A 23,184-nucleotide genomic window follows, 5' to 3' on the forward strand; every position below is an offset into this window, starting at 1 on the left:
AACACGGGTTATTCCTTTAATTAACAATAGCAACAAAACCACAATAGGTTATGTTAGCATTTAGCGTCCTTTGTCGGTTGTAATGACATTAATGTGCTTCTGCGCAGGTAGCGCTGTAGGAAGAGTCGGCTAACATTCATGTTGACGTTAAGCTAATGCTCTGGTCAATATGATGGAATAACACTGGCCAGTGAGTGGACATCATTAAATGTAAAGCACCAACTTATATGTAGCATTAAATCGACAAACAATAAGACGTTGGATGACATCCATACCCACTGTATGACCAGCTGGCAAACAGCCCCATTATTGGCTAGCGTCAACTTACACGAGCTAATGCCAATTGTAACAGCTGCGGTGCACGAGATGCGGTCTCCGACACCACGAGCTAGTGCTGTATGGAAGTGGAATGTCTAATAGTCGTTATCATTAAAAAAAATCAAAGGCATTTTGACGTTATCGTTATCAGAAACAATGGTTCTAGCACTAGCATACCGGACTGATGTGCCGCTAGGCTAGCTAGCTAGCTAGAGTTAGCACTCAGTTAGCAGGCTGTTAACTAGCCGACAGGCAGCTTTAGTTGACACCACCTCGTCAGTCTGCGATTTGAATCATCATTGAGTTAAATACTTAATGTGCATTCAGTAAAACAATCGAGTGTAAAACTAACCTTAGATAACGTAATCCGTAGCTGGAGCTTTACAAATGATTTTCTTAATCAAAACAATAGCTACAGCAGCAACTCTATAGAACCAAACCACATAGACAGGCATATAGCTGAGGTTACATTTCACACATGAATTTCGCCCTGCAAAAACAATCTATTATTCTTATTTTTTTGAAATAATGTATCTAATTTAAGTTTGCACGTTGTTAGAGATGAGAATAATGAGGTCATCACAAAAGAGATAAAATAAGAAATGTAATATGTTGACTATTACTGGCTGTTTTTTTTTATTCAGCTGATACAAATGTACACACCAGCTCCTGCAATGTCAATAAAGCTATTTTAACATGATGTCTGTTCAAACGTGAATGGGAACCAACACAAAGAAAGTGTAAATTAATGCAATACCTGTGGTTAATTGATAATTACAGCAAACTGCTCTAGACATTCTATTTCTATGGCCTCCCATTGGTCAACGTTTTCTTCGTGTACAAATACCAATGTCTTTTAGGGCGTTGCCGCCCCCTACTGCTAGTTATGCGTATTGCACCTCTCAAATTAATTTCCAGAGTTGATTCTCTTGGGAAATTTCAAGCTTTATTTATCAGACGTGGAAGTAGGCTACGCATCAGTGCTAGTAAGAAGCATTAAATGGATGAGATGAGGAAATCTTTCATCTGATTTGCACGCACTCGCGCAATATGATCTAAGGAGCAGAGCTGGCAAGCTTTCAACCTTTTAGTAGTTTACTAGGGCATTCCTTCAGGCCTATGTTGCAGTTGCAACTTGAAATCCTGCCATCATCTGTTATCACAGTGTATCCTCCTCTCTCTGTAATTGATAGTGAGGGTTTGAGCTCTGCCAGAGCCACACACACACACACACACACATATACACACAACTAACCATGGGAAATATTTACAGTGCTGGCAACCCTGGGGGTACTATCAGCTACTGAAAGCAATCATATTCTCATATTGCACTGAGCATCCGCTATACATTGATCAATTATTTTATTAATTTGAGAGAAATACACTGCTCGTGGAAGCCGTCCCTTTCAGCGCAGCCTCATGTCTGTGGGCTAATATGGAATTCAGTAATACATTATATCAATACACGTGATTAATAATGAAGCTCCTAACCGATTTGAGACAAGAGAGAAAGAAAAATGAGAGTGAGAGAGTGAGAAGAAAAATACTCTAATTCCAAATTAACAGATCACAAATTAACCAACACCCAGGCGGGAGTAACTGTAGCTGCAGTCTAATTGAAACTTTGATTGCAATCTCATCGCAATTACCCAGAGTTAATCCAACCCCGTTCTCAGGCTCATTACACACACAAGTTCGGCAAATCCAGAGTTCAGAAGATAAAGTCACAAACAAAACCAAGACATTTAGCCCGGAATGCTCCCTCAAATTTCCCCCATATCTTTTAGATGATCAAATCAATTCCTGGGGACTTAAGACGTGTTTTTCCCAGAGATTCTTCAGAAGGAATAGTAAACCTCTCAGTATCAACATACCAGTTCTGTAGATGCTCCACCACCATTTATGTTATGAATCCCTCTAATATTCATTTGTATATCTCTGTCCCCCTAAGTTGTTTACAGTTGGAAACATTCTATTCCACATTTTCTGGCTTCACCATTCCATCACACGTTATATATTTAAATCGTATGGTTAATTATATAATAATTTGCATAAAATGCATGACATATTTGGTATCTTTGGACATTTTTCAATCTCCAACAGTACTTTATTTTGTCTGCACTGCATGGATTTGTAATGATTTATCTACTGGTCAGTGAGGATTAAGGAGTTAACAAAAAACCTCCACATTCTCACAACCTGTTATGTCTTCTTCGCCTCGAGGTCACAATGTCCTACATTGCCAAGAAAGGCTTTCAAATAATTCAGTTGTTGGTTATATTGTACCTGTAGGTGCTGAATGTAATAATGTTTAGTAGTTACAGCAAACAAATTTAAAAAGTAACAGCCCTCAGTCAAATCTCTTGTTGCTGTATTGCATTCAGAGGCTGCTGTCAGTGGAAGAACTGGCTTTTCTTCGATGGAATTCTCTCTGTAACGCTGTTGAACGTCAGTGCAAAAATAGCAAGTCCACAGGGGCCCACACAGAAACCTGACATTTGGTATTGATGTTTTAGATGGCTGAAAACAATTCTGCCATCAACTCAGTTGAGTTTAACCATTTACAAGTTGTATTTGGTAAAAGTGTTGTTTTTTTCCAAAGGCTGTATGAGGCTGTATTTCCCCCCTCTGGGGACATATACTGACAATTACAAAAAACAAGGACACAAATTAGCTACGATAATATTTAGTTGAGGTGAACAGAAGGAAAAAGAAAACATCTGCCGATTATATGGTAATCCCTACCAGCAGATATCTCACATTCTAGCTCGCCAACAGTCATGAAATAATTAAGAGACTGTAGCATTGCCCTTGGAATCATGTTTGTCACTAATTGGCTGACTTGGAACACAGAAATATTGCAGGCCAACTGTTCAACTCCCAGCAGCGGCATGTCTGGTTTGGATTTGAACAATTTTTCTTTTTGACCATCCAGCATCAGCGGTCACTGCAGTGTGGACCGTGTCACAGCAAACAAAGCTTGGGAAACGGCGAGCCAGGTTCAATCAGCTCCGAACTGGAGACTCTTCAGATCCCAGCAGGCCTGCGGGGGGCAGCGTGCGGCCTGTCCCCCGCACCGTTATCCACCTGTCATGTCACGTCCAATCATCCGGTCACAGCCTGAGAAGTTTCAGTGCGGAGGGAAAGGTTTTTCCAGCCACTGGCCCTCCGTGGGTTGGCCGTATGTCCTTGCCAGTCGGCCATGTGTTGCCTGGAAAGTGGCAGCGTTGTGACACCCACACTGCGCGCATCAAGCCCCTCCGTCTGCCTCAGGATGTCGAGTGTGGTAATGTCACATGGCGTGCCAGGAGGGTGAGAGAATAGATGGTGAAGTTAATAAGTGGATGATAAGTGTGAGTCACCACTGTTTGAAGTGAGAGCATAGCACAGCTAAATAACATTGTTACAAAGACCTAATTCCAAATGAGCAAAATGTGTGTAATTAGCGTCCTATATCACCAAAACAGAAATCCCAATTGATAAACATAATGATAATAATCATACTCATTCAGCAAATAGGTGTTGTTGCAAGTTAAGGTTACATTTCAGCAGCTTTGTTGACAGCAGCGGGTGTATCATCAGCACATCAGATGTTTCCACTGACAATGGGGGAACAAACCACTAATTGCATACTGTGACAACAGCATACTGTTATAGTGTTTCGTTTGTGTGACAAATGAACGGGAAATGTGAATTTAAGGCATCATGACTTCTTTCTACATTGTAGCTGCACTATACCCCTATTTCTGTTCTTTTGTTCGTTCTACATTTGTAGTTTATTTTATCTTAATTTTGAATGAAAGTCTTATGGTATTTCAACTGATTATAATTATTGTGTTTTTAAATGGTGGTTTAATGCATTTTTTCTTTATGCAGTGATGGAAGAAGTACTCAGATCCTTTTCTTAAGTAAAAGTGCAAATACCTTAGTCGAAAATAACTCCATTACAAGTAAAAGTCCTGTATTCAAAATGTTACTAAAGTAAAAGTAGAGACTTAATAACAGTAAAATGTACATGAAGTATCAAAAGTAAAAGTACTAACTACGCAGAGCTCCCTTCACATATTTTATTATTCTGTTTTTATCATAAATGAAACCATTTGAATATGACAGTTCATCAATAAGGAGCCTAGTATAGATACCGTGTATACTACTCTGTATATTAGTAGTACAGTAGTGCATCAAATCATTTTTTTTAAACGTAAAATCGAGCTCAAGCTGTCAGATACATGCCGTGCGGTGAAAGTACAATGTTTCCCTGTGAAATGTAGAGTCGTAAAAAAGATAGAAATACTCAAGTAAAGCAAAATAATGACAAAAGTGTGATTCATATAGTGTCTGAGTAAATGTTACATCCCACCACTGGCCTCATGTAAATCACTTTGAATTGCCTCTGTGTTGAAATGTGTTGAACGACGTAGCCTTTCCTTGCATGCACAACACATAAGCACCACTAAAATTGCAGTGCCTCACATAATACAGTCTGGAGAGACTGTTACTCCTTTTGTCATTCTAAATAAACACGTAAACAGACACAACATTCAGATACTTATTGTTTAATGATGATGAATGTGAGTTTAGCTTTGCAAAAGGCTCTTTTTTCCCCCTCCAGCCAGTAGTGTGATGCTGTGATCAGATATATATTTGCAAGCGTAGGCACGATGCCGTCATGGTGTGTCCACACGTACACACACGGGTGGCACAAACATTGCATGAAATAAAGGTCACACTTGCACCAAAGCCGTCCTCTGCAGAGCAGATAATTGCTGCATATGTTTGGATATTAATGGGAATAAATCTGCTGCAGCTCCCTTCACGGCCGCGTGCTTTAAGATAGGCAGTTAATATTAATAGCGCCGTGTGTTGTTTGACAACGAGGATGTCAACACATGCAAAGCAATGCATTCGTTAGCTTAGTTAACGACCTCATCAGCATAACCGGTTGTGGTTCAGTGTGTGATGGTGAATGTGGCAGCGTATCAGGCAGCCCGAGTGCCTCTCTCTTGTTATATACGCAAAACACAAACCCCAGCTGTGAGCTGTTTCTAATACCACAGAGAACAAGAGCTCAGAGGGTGTGAGGACCGTTGCATCATCTTGTTGCTATGCGACTGTCTAATTAGTCTTAGGTGGCTAACCTGAAGAATCAAAAGGGGCATGATGTTGAAAATAAGAATGGGATGGAGAGACGGATGGTGCGTGGGGACATTTTATCCTTGCAAAGGGAAACACAGCATGGAGAGTTTTCTCATCTTTCATGGATGTCATACCAATCAAAGGTGATACCTTGTGATTTTTAAGTGATTGGTACCTGGTTGAAGCTTATCAGTGAAACTATACCTGGAAAAGGGCTCAGATACTTAAAAAAAGGATCATACTGTATGTAATCACGATCACACAATGGGAAAAGCTAGAACACGTCAGAGCTGTCATTATCATCATCTCCTGATCCCCTTTCACAGCTTTCAGCTCGTGCAGACTGGTCATCATGAAGAAAATGGCAGAAAAAGTTTACTTTCACTCCTGTGGAAGAATAACTTCTGACTTTGTGTTGGCTTTGACATGAATGCTAATCGCTTAGCGGAATGCCAAGTTAAAGATGGCGGGATGTTACGTTAAAACATGCAGCCATGAGCGCTGCGTTTCCCAAATACTAATATGCAGTTTAAGCTTTCAAAAAGTAACCCTTGTGGGGAAAATTCAACATTTTGGGAAATATGCTTATCGACTGTCTCGCCCAAGAGAGATGAGATCGGGAGCACTTTCATGTTTCAGCTGGCCCGGCTCTCTCCAAAGGTAGAAAACAAATAACACCTCTGAAGTTCAGTGGCTGACGTGTTGTATCTCCAAACACAAATAGAAATGTAAACTATTTGTGGTTTCACATGCTGTCAAACGGCAGACATGACTTCCCGGAGTCCCGTCGTGAGTGTGAAGTTTTCAGGCAAACAGCGAAGACACGATGAAAGGACCAAATGGATGGGTGAGCTTCTGTTCATAAAGAACCCGTACAACCACAATATGTCTCTTTTTCACATCACTGCTTGTGATTCATGTTTACTGGAGTTGTTGCTAGGCAGAGAGCCAGGTTAGCTGTTTGCTTTTCTTCATCCTGGTTCTACACCTTCCTGCTGTTATTTCACCTTCACTGATTGAAATATGACATGAATGTGATTCTCTGGCCTGTGCTGTGTGATGCACTATTATCTCTTAGCTTCCTGTTTGATGTGTATCTTACAAACAAGGAACAACACTTCAAGACGGCCTGCTAATCACCACTGGATTAAAATGAGCATTTGAAAAACAGGTGGACAAGTTCAACAGAGATGCTTCACAAGCAGAGGCACACTTTCACAAACTGATACAACGGCTCTGAGAAACAAAAGGACTCTGAGGCTTCTCACAATTCAGAGGCAATGCCAAGAATAAAGAACTGGCATTTTGCCAAAATATAGGAGATGCGTGTCCCAGAAAATATGAACAGGATATCTGGGGAGGAATTGTAATTGACCACAATTACAGTGTGTTCAGTCACAGACTTTATAGTCATGCATATTTTTGGCAGCGCATGTTTTCACAGAAATACCAAAAAGAGGCAGATTAAATAAAAACCGACGAGACCGTTAATGTGAGGCAACCCAGATTTCCAATGATGGCTCGAAAAGCGACTACACTGCCCTTTGTAAAGGGCGAAGGAGGGGAGAGCAGATGACAATGGATAGTGGCTTGATGTATGACGCTTCTGCAGTGAGCTTTAAACATCTTATCTAAATTCATGCACAATGACAGCGCTTCTCCCCAACCATGTCACGTTTATCATTTTCGTTGCACCGCCTGGCAGATAATGGATAAAAGAAAATCAACAGCCAAAGGAAGAAAATCTTACCGAATGAACCATGGGGCGATAGCAACGAGCGCTGATGAATGCACTCTATTCTCACGCACACTGTATTGACTCTGGGGGAGGACGGTCATGAGCCTTATTCACGGGCCCGCTCTTTACTTGTGCATATATTGTATCTTTTTCAAGCAGAGTGCAGAGAATTATGACATGAATGCTTTTATGTGTGAGAAGTAAAGGAATTGCAGGACATAGAGGTTCAGGGATCCATGGCCGTATGAACCTGCTCGGGTGGCCCTGGGGCAAACATGAGCTGCTAGGCCCCCCCCCCCATGTTAAATAACTACAGGTTTGTTGGGTGGTAATTAGTTAAAACGCAATTAAATAAAAAAAGACAACAACTATATTTTGACGTGGGGACTCTATAACACAGGATCTCTTATTTCATTGAATATTTTACTTTAGTTTTGCATATTCCCATAATTCTGAAAAGAAGACCAGACTAGTACTTTAGGAACTTTAGTAATTTGTATTAATTGTAGAGGTCCTCTATGAATCTTAATCCCTGATGAATCTGCCATGTTCGGAATTTGTCAAGTAAAAATTCGATCCGCAAATAACCAACGATATTTTGCCAAACACAGCGGCCATGTGACAATATTAGTCCCATGAAAATTGGTATCTCTGTGATTTCGGCTGGAATCCTTTTTCTTTTTGCAAGGTTTTTTGTTTACTCCATGCCTTTTTGTCAGCCACTTTCCCAGTTGAGAATTTTCGAGGCTGTATTTGCATTTATAAAGGAAACTTTGACAGCATTTTGTGTGCAAATTCCGGAGGCTCGCTACACAGCATGGAGACCCATTTGCAGAAGGTCTATGTGAGTATTACACATAAATAGGCTGATGATATTTACAATCTTTAATACAAGTGTATGTTACGCAAAGCCTTCGATTAAAGACTTTGCATATCCCATGTGAATGCGATTTTGGGGCCCAGGACCAATGAATTATGCTAAAATCTAACGTTGACTCTTCGCCGCTCACGTCACCGTAATCTTCATACAAGTAACAAAGACGAATGACCTCAAAAGGTTGATAAACCTTCGATTTAGCAGCCAGCATGTCAAACCTACTATATACTGTGTGCTGGCCAGTCGTTATCAACACTGATTCTGGAAAGTTAACTTTAGTGCTTAAATTCTACAAGCTACTTCTAATTATCAGATTCATAAGCATGAGACAGAAGATGCGGTTGGACAATAGCAAACAGCTTAATAGATAGCTTACCCTGGACTCCAGGGAGGCTGCTGATGAAATGTCACACTGTCATCTTTCCCACAGAAGTGACTTTTAGTTGGCCGTAACAACAGCAGGTAAGCTGGAGTTTTACGGCAGCAAACCTTGGACAGTAAACAAGTCCTGGCTGTCAATAAGAATGGTCCCTTTTTTTCCTATGGATTAATTAAAAAACACTCACACACAATAACAATCACATACTTCGCAGAAATCTTGAAGAAAGTTATTATTTGCTCAAAAACACATGATTAAAAAGCTGATTTCCAAGATAAAAAATGCTGTTATTGTTCCAGGTGGGGACCACCTACTGTAGACGGGTTAATTGATGCGTACACCAATTGCTCATCAACAGTATGAACTAGAGAAAAGCATTTAAGGTAATTTATGCAGAAAAGAAAGAAAGAATATAGCTTTTATTCCCTACATGAGCATTGCTACTGTGTGGATTGTGCCTTTGGAGTGCATTCAAACCTAATGGGTTGTTCGAAGCAACAGACAAGCAAATTAATTTGTTGTATAATGCCGTGTTTTGTGGAAGAAAATTGAGCTGGAGATTGGGAATTTAAATGAGAGAGAAAAGCTGAATAATGTGGTCTTTTTAGTCTGAATCACAATGTTTATAAATCGAAGAAGAGACAAAAGGCATGTCACTGGGCTTTTGCTTTAAAGAAACAAAAAGAATATGAACTGGACAAAAAAAAAGACATGTTACCTTCGATAATTGTATTTCAGTTTAATTATACAAGCAGCATCTCTTGGAAATGGACTAGCGTGAAACAGTTTTAGTTTAATAAATTCATAACGTTCTTGGGGAAACACATTTTCTTTATGCAGCAACAAGCTGCTCATTGTGGCTGTGACAAATTCCAGTCATGGGTGTCATGTTGGATCAAATGCACGATTATTTATCATGCATTTTGCATTGGTGTGTATTCGCGTGTGCATTCTACTGAACAACAACATAACCTGAACGTCACAGTGGAGTATTTTCCTGCATGAAGGCATGCGATCCCTTCGGGGGAAATTGTCACAGCTGCAATACGCAGCCGTGTGTTGCAACCTGTGGATGTCCTCACCCGCTCCTCTCCCTTGGGTGAAAGTGATGGACAGGTTGGGTATATGGGATATGGGCAAGGTCACCAGATGTGAACTTTGGTTATACATGTATCTGCACTTTGCAGTGTTACATGTGTTTGTTCTGCAGCAAAGGCAAACATTCTTTGGGCCTCAGGGAAAAGTCGTACGTGTCCATCATGTCCTTTAATGTCCATGATGGATGTGGGACAGCAAAACTGGGCTTTTTACTGCCCGACCTGGTCACACAACAAACACGCCGAAATGGATGTTTGATGTACAGCCAGCGTACGGACACGGATTCAGGTCTGCACACATAATTGTACAATGTGTGCATTTGCAGCTCATGAGCGTACATATCAAGCACTTGGCTTGTGATATACTTTTATTTCTTTTGAGATTGTTGTCTGCATGCTTTATGTGTACCTGGAGGATTAAGATTAAATTCCTGGCCGACACCTAAATGTCTTTCTTGAGACTTTTTTGATTTTGCAGAACGTAAACTAAAAATGCTCCAGTGGTTTCTCCTCGAAACTTTCCGCCATGATTGTTCTTGTTTGTTAAGAGTCTGCTGTGATCTCACTTCACATCGCCACCATTCAGGTGCTACTTGCAGACGTGTAGCGTCAAAGGTGCTACATTTGAAATTCAGAGCATTGATACAGGAGCAAACAACTTTTTGCTATGTTAAGATATAGCGGAGTATAATGTCACCCAGAGCAGAGCATGATGTGACTTTCTCTCTCTGTGTGCTGTGATCCAATTTTCCTTGTGCTTTGTTTACATAGCCGGGCCAACCACGTGTGCATGTTAGTGCGTCTTTGTGCATGTGAGTTTGCCCCACGCGCTCGCTGCGCTCATACAGTTACAGCTGGTAACACCATGTGTCGCGGAAGCGTATGCTAACCCTGTTAGCACCGTTTGCTGCGAGCCGCCAGCTCAGCCGCCGCCATGTTGAGAGCCGTTGAAAGGCAACAGAAATGCTCCCAATCTTGTTAATAGCAACACATTCTGACCAATGAACCGGCTTTACACCTTTACATTTTTGCACCACTTGGGGACAGCAGAACAACCTGTAAACAGAACACTGACAATCACCATCCTTTCAGTTGTTACGGGAAGTTGTTTGGTTACACCAGCAAAAGCAAAGCAACATTAGCATGACACTAAGTCCCACGTTCACTCTTATTTTGGCTCTGGTCTGGTCACCACCAACTCCTGAGGGAAATATGTGTCTCTTTAGTGGCAAAATGCTCCACTATGTTCACCAGCTGGTCGTTAACTTTGTCCATGAGCCGTTCAGTGCTGGCCAGGTCGCATACAGTGGGGTTTTTTGAAAAAAAAGGCCTTTTGCATTTAAAAACGATGCTGATGAGAGCGCTGAGCGCGAAGGACCGCGCAATATTCTGTAGAGCCGAGGTGAACAGCAGGGTCGGGTGGTGTTTTCTCTATGACTCCCTTCCACATTTCACATGGTCATTTCATTCATTGTTAGTATATTTAAATTATAGCTACTTTATACAACAATAAAGAGCTGAAATGAAGCCGAGAATAAATACTAGTCATTAAAACCATTAACCAAAAAAAAATACATTATTAATTTGTCACTGCAGCAATGTTGGGCAGTATATAAAATGGCCCACGGAGGTTGAAAACAAATTATGCCTGAAAATATGTTATTTGAACAATCAGTATCCCTTTGAGGCACACAAATGCACAGCAAAATATCTGACCGGTCCCTTCACATAGATGTGACTCTAAGATTGTCCATTTAGTGCGTCTTTTCTTCAGCCCCGCTAAACTAATTGGAGCTTGCGTGTGAACACCCTCGACTTATGTAACTTGTCGCATTACAACAGGGGGATCAATGACGTTATGCAACAGGGCATATGTCTCGGCCCCCCTTATATCTCCTTGCCTTTGACTTTGCTACCAGGCTTGCCTTTGTCTCCTTCTCACCCCTTCATCTCCTCTCCTTTCTCCCGTCTCTTCTTGCCTCCGGCAAAGTCTTCCACTCCACGCCTTGCTCGAATGCTGGCTTTGTGCAGTCATGGTGTTAGGCAGGCTGGTTGAAGACACAATTTAATTAGCAAGTCAGGCAGTAAATTACCCCCGCAATTAAAAGCCAGTCCCTCTTTCTTTGTTTATGCCTATAGGGAGAGCTCTCTAAACAAACCACAGCCCTGTCTGGGCAGACACGACACTTCACTGGTGAGCGCGCACAGGAGTTTAGAGCGGCCGAGCTCACCCTTCAGAATGATGTAAATACAGTTGAGAGTGGCCTTCTCCAAAGAGCCAAGCTCAGTTTCCTCCTGTCTTGGTAACAGACGAGCTTTATCTTCCATTACAGAGCTCCGGCTTTGGCTGAGGACCAGGAAGCAGCAGGGAGAGAACACAGAGTCGACTGCAATGGCCAAACACAAACACCGGCAAAAATGCGAAAAGACACGTTCACGCACAAAACACACAGAACAGACGTGTTTGCAGAAGCAGTCCGATGGGCTGAGCCGGCCTTGTCTTTGGTGTTTTGCTTCTTTCGGAGGTGAGCGGTGCTTCACAGGCTTTTCATCTATCAAACAGGCTCTTTGAGGCTACAAGAGAGTGGATCTCAATTGATTGTTTCTCTTTGAATGCCTCCGTTTAATTGAATTAGAAATGACGATGATTCATGGTTTCAGCACTGTTTGTTTGTTTTTCCAGAGTAGTAAGTCATAAAGTTATTTCCTTTGAATACGTGACTCATGAACACTTTTAAGTACTTTAGTGTAAACTTAAGCTGAGACTCGATGACATCTGCCTTCAGATTAGTCGTTCATCCCAAAACTGCCAGGTGGTTTTCTGGGTAGAAGTATCCAACAAATGACGAATGTATGAAGCCCAGATTCCTTCTTTCATCAAAGCTATTGATATTTTTAAGAATAGCAATGTATCAAATGCCAAATGACAGTGTGAAAGGGGTTACTTGTAATAATTAACCTGCAGAGAATTGATACCTGAATCAGCAGCTCCCCTCGGCTCTATTGAGTTTCAGTTTATTGTTCAGCTGTCCTGCCTGAAACTTTTCGGTTTAGGTTCACTCTCACCACTCTCATGGGGATGTCTGTGGTCACAGCAGGCATCTGTTTTTCAGCGGAAGATCTTTAAAAACCAACTGTACACTACCTGCTCAGCACCAAACAGCAGAGAGACACATTTAGGGACTAGCTGGGGAACATGGTGGAACATTTGGCCATAACTGATGTGTAGATAATTGCCTAATCATATAAATTTGCTGTATCAACTTTAAAGATGATGATATAACAACGTAGCATTCGCTGCCCCCAAGTGACCAAAAAACCCACTTCATGTTCGATTAAGGTAATTATTTTCTTTGTATGTATTTGTATGTAATTACTAATGTTTTAAAATATATTTATATTTTTTCGTTACTTAAATGTCTCAATGCATTTTTACTATTATTATTCTTCCTTCTTTTCTGAGAAGCACCTACTGTAAGATTATTCATTATTTAAGAAAATGAATAATGAAAAAAAGATAATAGTTTTCCCTCAGTGAGTCTATTTTGCAATCAACTTACTCAACTAGATAATAATTGTAAAAACAAAAGATATAATATGAATTTTAGCAAGCCTTTAACAAACAGAAAAGCCCAAGACGATCTACAATGAGGCGAGTCTCTTGTGAGGTGGCCCCATGCAGTTCAATCATGTCTGTAATAACAGTAGAGTCGGCACAGATTACAGCAAAAAACGTTTGATGGATGACATTAGAAGAGCGTTGTGGGATGTCATGGATTTGAAAGAAACGTAAGATGACGTAAGTACCCGTGATGATGTGATTAATGGTTGTTTAACTGTTAAAATCACGAATCAGCTTCTATAGCATTCATCATTTATCTTAGAAGATGGATACTAAACCCCAGGATCATGTTTCATCTTTCTGGAAAGGCTGATAAAAGCAATGCTCAATGAAAGATTACATTAAGTCACAGAAGCGAGTGGAACAGTAGCTAGCATGGAGGTGACATCAGGTTTTTGGCTCTCTATAGTGACTGATGATCCTCTGTGTTGAATGACCGCCTCAAGGCTCTCGATCTGTCTCCTCACCTGTGGGCGACACTTTTTTGAAACATCTCCCAATTGAGAGCATTTGCTTTACATGACATTTGCTGGCAATGTATAGCCGGTCATAATGATTTTGACTCAGGGGGGCCGTTATGTCCAGTACGATCACCAGGCCCACATTTTCTTCCGTAGCTCCGAGGAACTGGTGCCAGACTCCTCGCTGAACGATTAATGAGCGGGAGATACAAAGTCCAGACACGCGTGATGGCTGCGCGATGGAAGGCACTAAAAAGACTGGCCTTTGTTCAACCGACTGGGAGAGCTGAGGGTAGCGGACGGCGACTGGAAAAAATGAGGCAGCCTTTGCTAAATAAGTCTGGGTAATCCATCAGATGCCAGGCCTCATTATGGCTGTGGGTAGAGCATGAAAGAGAGCCTTTTATCTGGGTTTCCTGTTCTTATTAGTAGCACTCAAGCAAAGGATAGCAGCAGTCCCTCCTCCATTCCACCCTCTACCCCCCCCCCCCCCCACCTCTGTGCGGTGCTGACACAGAGAAGCAAAGTCATTCTCTGGCCTGCATACCCTGGCCAGGTCTGTGGGCAGGCCTGGCAAGTTGTGAAGGTAAGAGTGTCTGCGTGTGTTGTCTTTGCGCACAAGTGTGCATGTGTGCGCACACGTATCCGGGGAGGCTCAATAGTCGCTGTCGGAAACCTTTTGCCAGCTGCAGCACATCCTCCTCCTTCACTGACTGGTAGCCAAATCCAAAACGGTTGGAGCTATTTTAAGCATCTCGCTCTCAACACGGTGACACACACGCCACTGAAATCATCGCAGTGGGCTCGGCCTCTCAAACATGGGGTGGAACATCTGCACAATGCAGGATTGAAATGGATGTGGTTTTTTTGGGGGGTTATTGCATGCTGGTCTGAAGTTTAGAGATCTCGAGTCAGTCCCCGAAGAGAATTTTCTTGTTGACGAAGCAACTTGAACTATGCCTACTCATCCAACACAGCTGGAAAAACTGCTGAGCATGACAATATAAAGGGGAATGTGCCAATCCACAATGATGTAAAACACCCCACACTGTGTGAGAAAGACACCTGGTGTAGCAGAATCTTCTGCCAAATGATTGCTTTCTTGTCCCTCACAGGCTAGTCAATAAGGAAGTGCACTGACAAACTTACATGTGGCGGCATTAAAGATTACAACCGAGTGAAAGCCAAACTATTACTGCTAAATCAACCATTGCTCTTAATCTCCATCTCGTAAAACAAGACCATCGGAGCGCTGGTGTTGTTGCAAACAGATGCGATCCCCTCTGAGGCCAGCGGAGGGCAGTAGTTGACAGCCGTGGTGGCCGTGCACGTCACTCTCAGAGCTGTCCATGTGAAGGGCGGTGAGGGCTGTGCAACATCAAGGAATCCTGAAGTATGGCAGGTGGAGCGATTAATGCCCTGAAAAGGAGCGAGAACAAAATGGCACAAAAGCAACAAATTAGCCCAAAAGATGAGCTTCAATTATCACAGCCAGGGACTACCTGACAGTGGAGGGGTGCCAGATTGAACTTTTCAAAGAAGAGGAGGCGCAGCGTGAGGGTCATTAAAAAATAGGGGCCGCCACTTAACAGAATGAAAGGACTGGACTCGTGCACTTTGGATACCCACTTTGGACACTTTGAGGGCATGCAAGAACAGATGCCTCGGTGTGGATTTAAAAGCAAGACAGTCAGTCTTCTGACATCCCTCTGCTGCACCCCCCCCTCCCATCCTCTCCCTCTTTCTCCACTGACTCATGGATTGGGCTCTCATCAAGGTGGCGCCTTGGCGACGGAGTCTTTGGACGAATCCTAAACCAAGGAAGAGCCCTAGCTTTCACCATGAACAGGGCAAAAGAATTAAAGCACAAATGAGCAGTGCGGGCTATATAATTAAGCAGATATACATGGGGTTTTGTGAGTGTGGGTGTTATTTTTTACGATCAAGCGCTCTGAACACCTGTCATGCGTGCACGCTCATCGGTACGGGGCCTATAATCTACATGTCAAAGGTTACCAAAACAAGCTCACGGCTGAGCAAGCATGTGGGATCAAGCTGAGGAGAGCGGGAGGCAAATCAGTTGACTTTTCCCCCCAGACGGGATGACTACTGACAGCGGCTCACAGCCTCAACACAAACACAAGCAGCACAGCCACAAAGTCAAACACATGCTGGCACACACACACACACACACTTCTGAGTCGCGCACATCTGCCATTGCTCGCACACATACATTTCTTACTATCTAGTCCTTCGCCATGAATGCGGCTAATTGGGGCCTGATGAGGAAGTCCACTTCATCCAGAGAAACAATGATGCAGGCTGCAGAGGATATCGCCAGCCAACACAAATGGAGTCACAGAATGGCCCTACAGATAACATCTCAGCCAGCGCCTCTGCAAACCCCCACAGGAGCCTTTTCTTCCGTGCCTTTTCTTCAGGTGCTGGCACGGATGAACACGAAGGGGCCTAATTAAGGGTCATTTCCCAGGGGGAGTGAGTTGGACTCGGCTGCATCATTTGCCCAGTCCGATATGCAGCCAAGGCTGCTGTTTTCCATTTCTTTCTGCGCCTCAGGCCCATGTGCTTGTCCTACTTCAGTCCACAAGGTGCTCTCGGTCGGGTAAAAGTGGATGTGCGAGACTGGAGGACGCGTGGGACAGACGGGGGAGCCTCTCGCTTCTTGTATGACATTGGGAACATGTTTGAATTGAACCGTTTGGACTTTGGGAATTGATTTAATCAAGGTAAAATTGATTACATTAGCACTACAGTGGGTCATTATCAGCACAGAGTCTTAATGAGACTTGATGTCTTGATACTCTGACCACAGATGTCAAATTCATTGATGACTTAGTTGTCAGATTCCTTCAGATTCCTTCAGAGCTACGATGCCCTTAGCACCTCAATGCAGCCACAGAATCAGTTCAAATGAACTAATTAAATATTATTGAACACCACTGAAAAAAAAAGGAAAAGCTTTGTTATCTTTGGCTGCGTAGCCTCCACGGCTCCAGCAGTGATATCCAAGCAGCCCTGAATTTATCCCTCCTATTCTCCCCACACTCGCCCATTCTTCCAAACACAAAGCTAATATGCGGCGGGCCTGACAGTCACTACTGCGTGAGGAGGCATTTACATAAGCTTGTGTATACGGCCATTGTGATGATAATAGGCGTGTGATCTCCTGTGTCAGCGAATGAGAAAAACATCTCATCCATTCAAATAGATATGTCAGCCAAAGCATTAGTCTCCCCCCCTATAATTGGCCACAGAGGTCACCCTGGCAAAGCAGAGAGGCACACATTTAATGTGGCACAAGAATTTGTCGTGCTCACCCCCCCCCCCCCCCCCCCCTCTCTCCAGCCGACGCAACTGCACGTGCCCGGATACAATGTGATTCCCGGGCCGCTCGGTGGCCAGTCGCAGCTGCCCATCCAAGGGTTGTGTTTCTCTGTGTACGATTTCTTTAATGGTTTCCATTAATATCACTCACGTCCGCCGTCCCTGTAGAGACGCGCAGCCCGCCTCATACTCTAAATACGTTATTTGTGCACTCTGTGGCAAAAGGCTGTGACAGTCAGTTCAGGAGATTACAAACTAACACTGAAACCCGACCTTGCAGGGATGACACTGCCGTTAATCTCGGTGTTCTGGCTTTATAATAACTTGTTTTTTTTCTTCAGAAAAGCATGAGACCCATCCTCCTCACACATATTCTCTGAAAGAGGCAACAGGGAGACAGGAGGAGAACAGACAAAGAGTTGCTGTTGACAGAACGAACCGAGACTCGAATCAAAAAAGACTGTAAGTACAAAATGTACCAGAAACGTCACCAACAAATCATATAACACTGACATACTAGTGCTAGTGCATATTGACAGCTTTCGTAGTTTTCTGTACTTCCGACTCCCTTTCTGTAGATCAATCAGTAAAAGTAAAGCTTGAGAACTCAACTCTTCAAGTTTACAGATACTTACACTTTAATACTTTCAACCCTGTGCCCTACAAAAGTACGTTCCCATACAACTAAACTGCACTCTCAGTAATGTCTCAAGGAAAAGGTATTTTCTCTTCGATTACGGTTGCAGTTTTAAACAGTTTGAAATTGGTTTAAATTGTAAATTGAAACTAAACAAAAAATCTACAAAACTACTTAGTCAGGTTTAAGCAACATAATTGGTTAAGTTGAGTAAAAAAACATCATGGTTTGGCCAAAAATGACTAGGAAATTAAACAAAAGTACTTCTATTCACACCTGGGTGTGTTTTGACTCCACCATCCACCATCTTCTACAGATTCTGTACTGACAGAAGTTGTTTTTGTTGCCAAAACTTAAACTAAGAAGATGGAAGTTCATTTAGAAAAGACAAAATGTTTATTGACATTTTCAAGTCCAAAACTGACGCCAGAGGAACACGAAGAGAATCATAGTGTGAAGCTTAGCACTGACCAAGCAAGTATTTGATGCATTGAGGTACAATCAGATCAAATTGGATATACAATCTGATATATTACTAATAGTAAGAATGGATTATGTATAGAATCATATCCTGTGAATCCTTCTTTTGTCGCGCGGAAATACTGGATTGAAAAGCTAATAACAAATAATTTCTTTTATGAATAAATGAATCATAAACAGAGTTTAATTTCCCGAAAGTCTTAAGGATTATGACTTAAAATGTCTTTGAGCTTTTTACTGTGTTTTTTAAATAAGTGGTAAATAACCGATGTCTCGACTGCGGGGGTCCTGCTCTCTCTCCTGACTTCATGGGCCTGCTTCTGACTGTATGAAGACGCTCTATGTTAATGGCGTCTAACCATCACGATTTGACTCTGTTGCCATCTCAATCCTCAATGAGTGTTTGTTATTCATTCCAATTGATCTCCCCTCATGTGTTTGGATCCCGTCCAGCATTTGTTTCCGAAGTCTAGCATAATGTGTGAATTTGTTCTTCTTAATCCTTTTCCTCTATTTCGCCACCAGATGCAACATCTTAGACCAGACTGATTGGAATTTGCCGAAACTTTGGGGGGTTATCTGGCAAGTTTCAAAATGACAAATGTTACAGTCGGCTGTTGCTTTGTCACTTTTTGTCATTCTTTTTCCAAAGTCATCCCACGGTGAAATGCACCCAACTGTCATCATCTGCTCTCACCACTTTAAAGCACACAGCAAGCTGAAACTCTGTGTGCTGATGCATTGGCAGCAGGTCCATCAGTGAAATAAAATCATATATAACATTGTTTTTCAACAAATCTTAGTGCGACTTCAATATTAACGCTCAAAAGTTGTCATACTTTGAAGAGTTCTTCAACTTTGTGTTCTGGAGCAGAGCAGCTGTAAAACTGCAAAAAAACGAAGTAAAAAAACAAATTCAGCCAGCTTAAGCCCCAGCGCCGGGAGTCACCGCCGGCTGGTGGTTAGACCTGGGTCTAAGTAAAGTCCCCCGGATCAGACTGAATTCACTGCTAACTGATGGTCCTACCCCCGGAGCTGCCACCCGCTCTCCTCCTCCTGAGGACGAAACAAAAACCTGAAAGTCGTTATCCCGCTTCTGCCACTTTGGATTGAATCCAATAAACAAACTATCAAAGCACACAAACCCTGTACCTCCATTGCTATAAGCAAGCCCTCGGAGCAGCTCTACTTCTTCATCCTAATGCTGGAATAAGGGCAGACTGGAACCCAGCATCGACTCACTATCGCCTCCTGAGGAGGTATTACAAGACAGGAAGAGCCGGGGCTAGCTCATTTCAGTTGGCATCTCTGCAACAAAATGCATAAACATCTGTGACACAATGTCAACACTGTAACCTCTTCACTGTTGATAATGTTATTATCTGAAATTCTGGCAAGATCTTACACATTGCACCTTTAAGCAGTGTCCCCTAAGAGAAGGGAAAGCCTGGCTCACTCACTCCTCCTTTCCCAGATATTGTCGGATCGTAACCGGTGACCATCTGATCTGACTTGGCAAACAGAAGAACATTTAATTTGCTCTGTAGGAGTTACAACAAGCTGTGCCAGCGAAAAACTAATCTTGAGATGTGATAGGAAAGGCGGGAGCCACAGGGTGCCACGGGCATTATATCGAAATATAAGGGATACTTGTTTCAGAATCGTACAAAAGAGAAATAATTACTACTTTTCACTCCCTTCCAAGTCAAGTTCATATGCATTCATAAAATTCAAAGGCACCTCTGGGCCTCCATGTTGTTTCATGCGCTTTATGTAGCAATCAAATTGCCTCCGAGTGTTCTCTCCCAGAATGAGTACGGGAACACAAGGGACTGAGATTGGCCTCCTCATGCGTTAATGTTACACCTCATCTCTGGGCATCGCCGGTAGCTACAGCATGTTTTCCGCACAAGACGATAAAGAGAAATCTGATTCTTATGAAGATGAGAGGAGCTCCGTACACAGACCCTTCCCTAACCCGGCTTACATTGTTGTTATCATTACTGCCTAAGGCATTTAAAATGTTTAACAGAGTATTACATCAAGTTCTTCCTCTCCACAACCATTATATACATACCACCCATCCATGACGACATTAATAATTAACTGCCCCCAGTACTTGCCAGTGTTGCATTGTTTGTTCAAGTGGCTCGACTCCTGAAGGAAGCTATGGCCCTGCGGTCTGTGGTTTCACATCTGTCCTCCAGGGCAGATGTTGAGATCAAGCCATGCCAAGACCACCCATCAGCAAGATATGCTTCTTTAGAAGTAAAGGCTCTTGTAGACAAAAAGGGGAGACAGAATGTGGCATAGTGATAATGCAAAATAATAATGTCACAATGTAAGTCAGAAAAAAAAACTCTATTTGCATGAAATAGGCAATCAAAGACTGAAATGTAACACAGCAGTAGGCCAAGTGTGATTAAAAATGTATTATTTAGAATGCAATACAACGTTCTTCATCATCAGGGTGTTGTTAATATGCCCTGTAATTAACCAGGCTTTCTCAAATGATCTATTCAATCCTGTTTTAAAGGGTTGGCTCACCGTGAGTCTGTCCTCCCAAGTAAAGCTTCAGCAAACGCATGATAAAGAAATGTGTTTATGTTCAAGTGGCACAGCGTTTTTAGCTGTACCATCATTGTTCCAATGGCCCATTACAGTCCGTAAAATGGACCGAAAGCCCATTGTATCCTGAAAAAAATAGTTCTGACCGCCCATTGCTCAGAAAATACACACTCGACCTGCAACAAACAGAGGCACATGGCTAATTGTTAAGCAGAAAGACTTCAGTTTGGTTCAGTTTTCCTTCAGGGCTTTGGGTCTATTCTCACCAAAACAATGTTTTTTCTCCCTAAACCTAACCAAGTTGTTTTGTTGCCTGAACCTAAAAAGATTTTTGGAAGAACGGGCTTTCTGGCATAATGCCCTGAAGGCTACCTCTCCCATGAAGATGGCCATTCTGCATAATACATAAGAGTGTATTTTTTTTGGAGCAATGGGCCTTCAGAACAATAGAACAATCAGATTATTGTGGTTTCGGAGTGATGGGCCGTCGGAAAGGAGGATTCCACCTGAAAGTACCATGACCCAAACAAAGATGTTATTCTAACCCTACTCCTATTTGTGCTTAAGCATCTCTTTTCATATTAATGTATATCGGGACTGGACTGGTTGTTGTTAAATGACTTTTTCTTTGGAAGAAAGTCGTTCCGCTGGAAGCTGTTGTCATTGAGGTCTATGGATCACGCAGAGGGATGTTGCTAACAAATGTTGCAGTTTAAATTTCAAATCTTTTCATTTCTGTGGGGAGCACAAACACGATTCCATTCACCTTCACTCAAATGAAACATTTCTGCATGGCCAGACACTACTAGAGGAAAATTAACGTGCCTTTTAAAAAAACAAATTCCGTGAATATTCTTGAAACCCATTGGAGGGATTTTTGTGTTGCTCTCAATTTGGCCCGCAGGTCTTGCAATAAGAATATGAGATTCAGCTGCTTGAGACAATATGAGAAAACACTACACACTCGCATCCAATAATGCATAGACGGCAACATAATCCAACTGTGGTAATGAGATTCCTGCAGCAACGGTGTGCGTCTGAATGTCAGGCCGGTGCGTGGGAGTGATATCCACTGAAGGTTACTGAATGCTCCACGAAATGTGCAATGCTCCGGATGGCTTATTCATTAAGCAGTTATAGCCGTTCAGCTGCTAACGCGGTTGATCCCAACAGTCCATCCGATGTGCTTGTCAGGGAGACCGGTGTGTTTCCCTTTAGGCGCTGGATTAATATCTGGATTGTGTCTGAATGTGATTTATCTGGATTATCTTTGAACCTGACATTAAAATCTGACTCCAGCACTCCAGTTTAGCCCCTTTGGTTCAAACCGGGGGCCACATTGCGTCACTTTTGGACGTGTCAGAGACAGCGTGTCGGTTGTCACTTCTTAGTTGCCACTTGTCTTTTCAAAATAAACTTCTGTCTTCACAGGAAGTTCAGGTTGAGGCAAAAAAAACACTTTTAGGTTTAAGAAAAGAGCGTGGTTGACTGACTAACGACTCATGAGCCAAAGGAGACACGTCACTAGTGTGACTAACAGCACCAACGACTCGCATGACTAATGACGAAAATGACCTGCGAAAAGCCTAAAATGCGCTATCATGACTATATATAATCTATATATTCCCCATGAGATCAGGTTGTGTCTGAAACCAATCCGAACACCCAACACTTACTATATGTGGACAGCAGCTGCAAAGGAGATCACCGTCAATTTCTATATTAGTCACTTCATATAAAAAGCAGTTTCCCGCATCGTGGCAGTGAATTTGTTTAGCATCGCCAAGCGAGGGCCTCCCTGCCTTTCACTGAGCGAAAAGAAACTCCCACACGCTCTGTTTCCCTTGCAGTGCAAATGTTTGAGAGAAAGTACAACATTTTAACCCTGAAATGTTTGTTACTTTCACTGTTTTAACAGTGGACATGGTTATATAGACATTTGTACAGCTATGGCGAATCAAAACAAGAAGGAACAGCCTTTCTTTATGGTCAGATGTTGCTTTCCATCTGGTGCGACACAAATCGCAGCGACAACGAGACAGAGGACTGAATCCTCTCTGGCATGAAGAGAGGTGATAGGAATACAACATGTGACTTGGTGGATATTCTGTTAAGTGACCATAGCTCTTACGATGAACGAGGGAACAGACAGTCTCTGTTTGGGGTCTCTATGGTATTTCCATTTAAACAGCATCATTAAAAATGACAGAGAGAGAGAGAGAGAGAGAGAGAGAGAGAGAGAGAGAGAGAGAGAGAGAGAGAGAGAGGCAGGGCACATTCAGAAAAACTGACACATACACTTTCTTTAATGCTGTGCTTCAAATCCTTCCCTCCAGTGCAGAGTGTATGCATGACTGAAATGGAACTTGATTATTTGATTGGATATTATTGCAGTTGAGTTGCCTCCATCAGGATCACTGCGTGTGGACACAATATATGGATCGGCTTGTTTTGATAACGCAAACCCATTCAGAGGCTAATGAGTTGAGCTAAGTGAATGAGTCTCTCTAAAGATGCAACAACACA

The sequence above is a fragment of the Anarhichas minor genome, unplaced genomic scaffold, assembly GCF_050575085.1.
Source record: "Anarhichas minor isolate MPS153535 unplaced genomic scaffold, ASM5057508v1 ptg000011l, whole genome shotgun sequence".
NCBI lineage: Eukaryota > Metazoa > Chordata > Actinopteri > Perciformes > Anarhichadidae > Anarhichas > Anarhichas minor.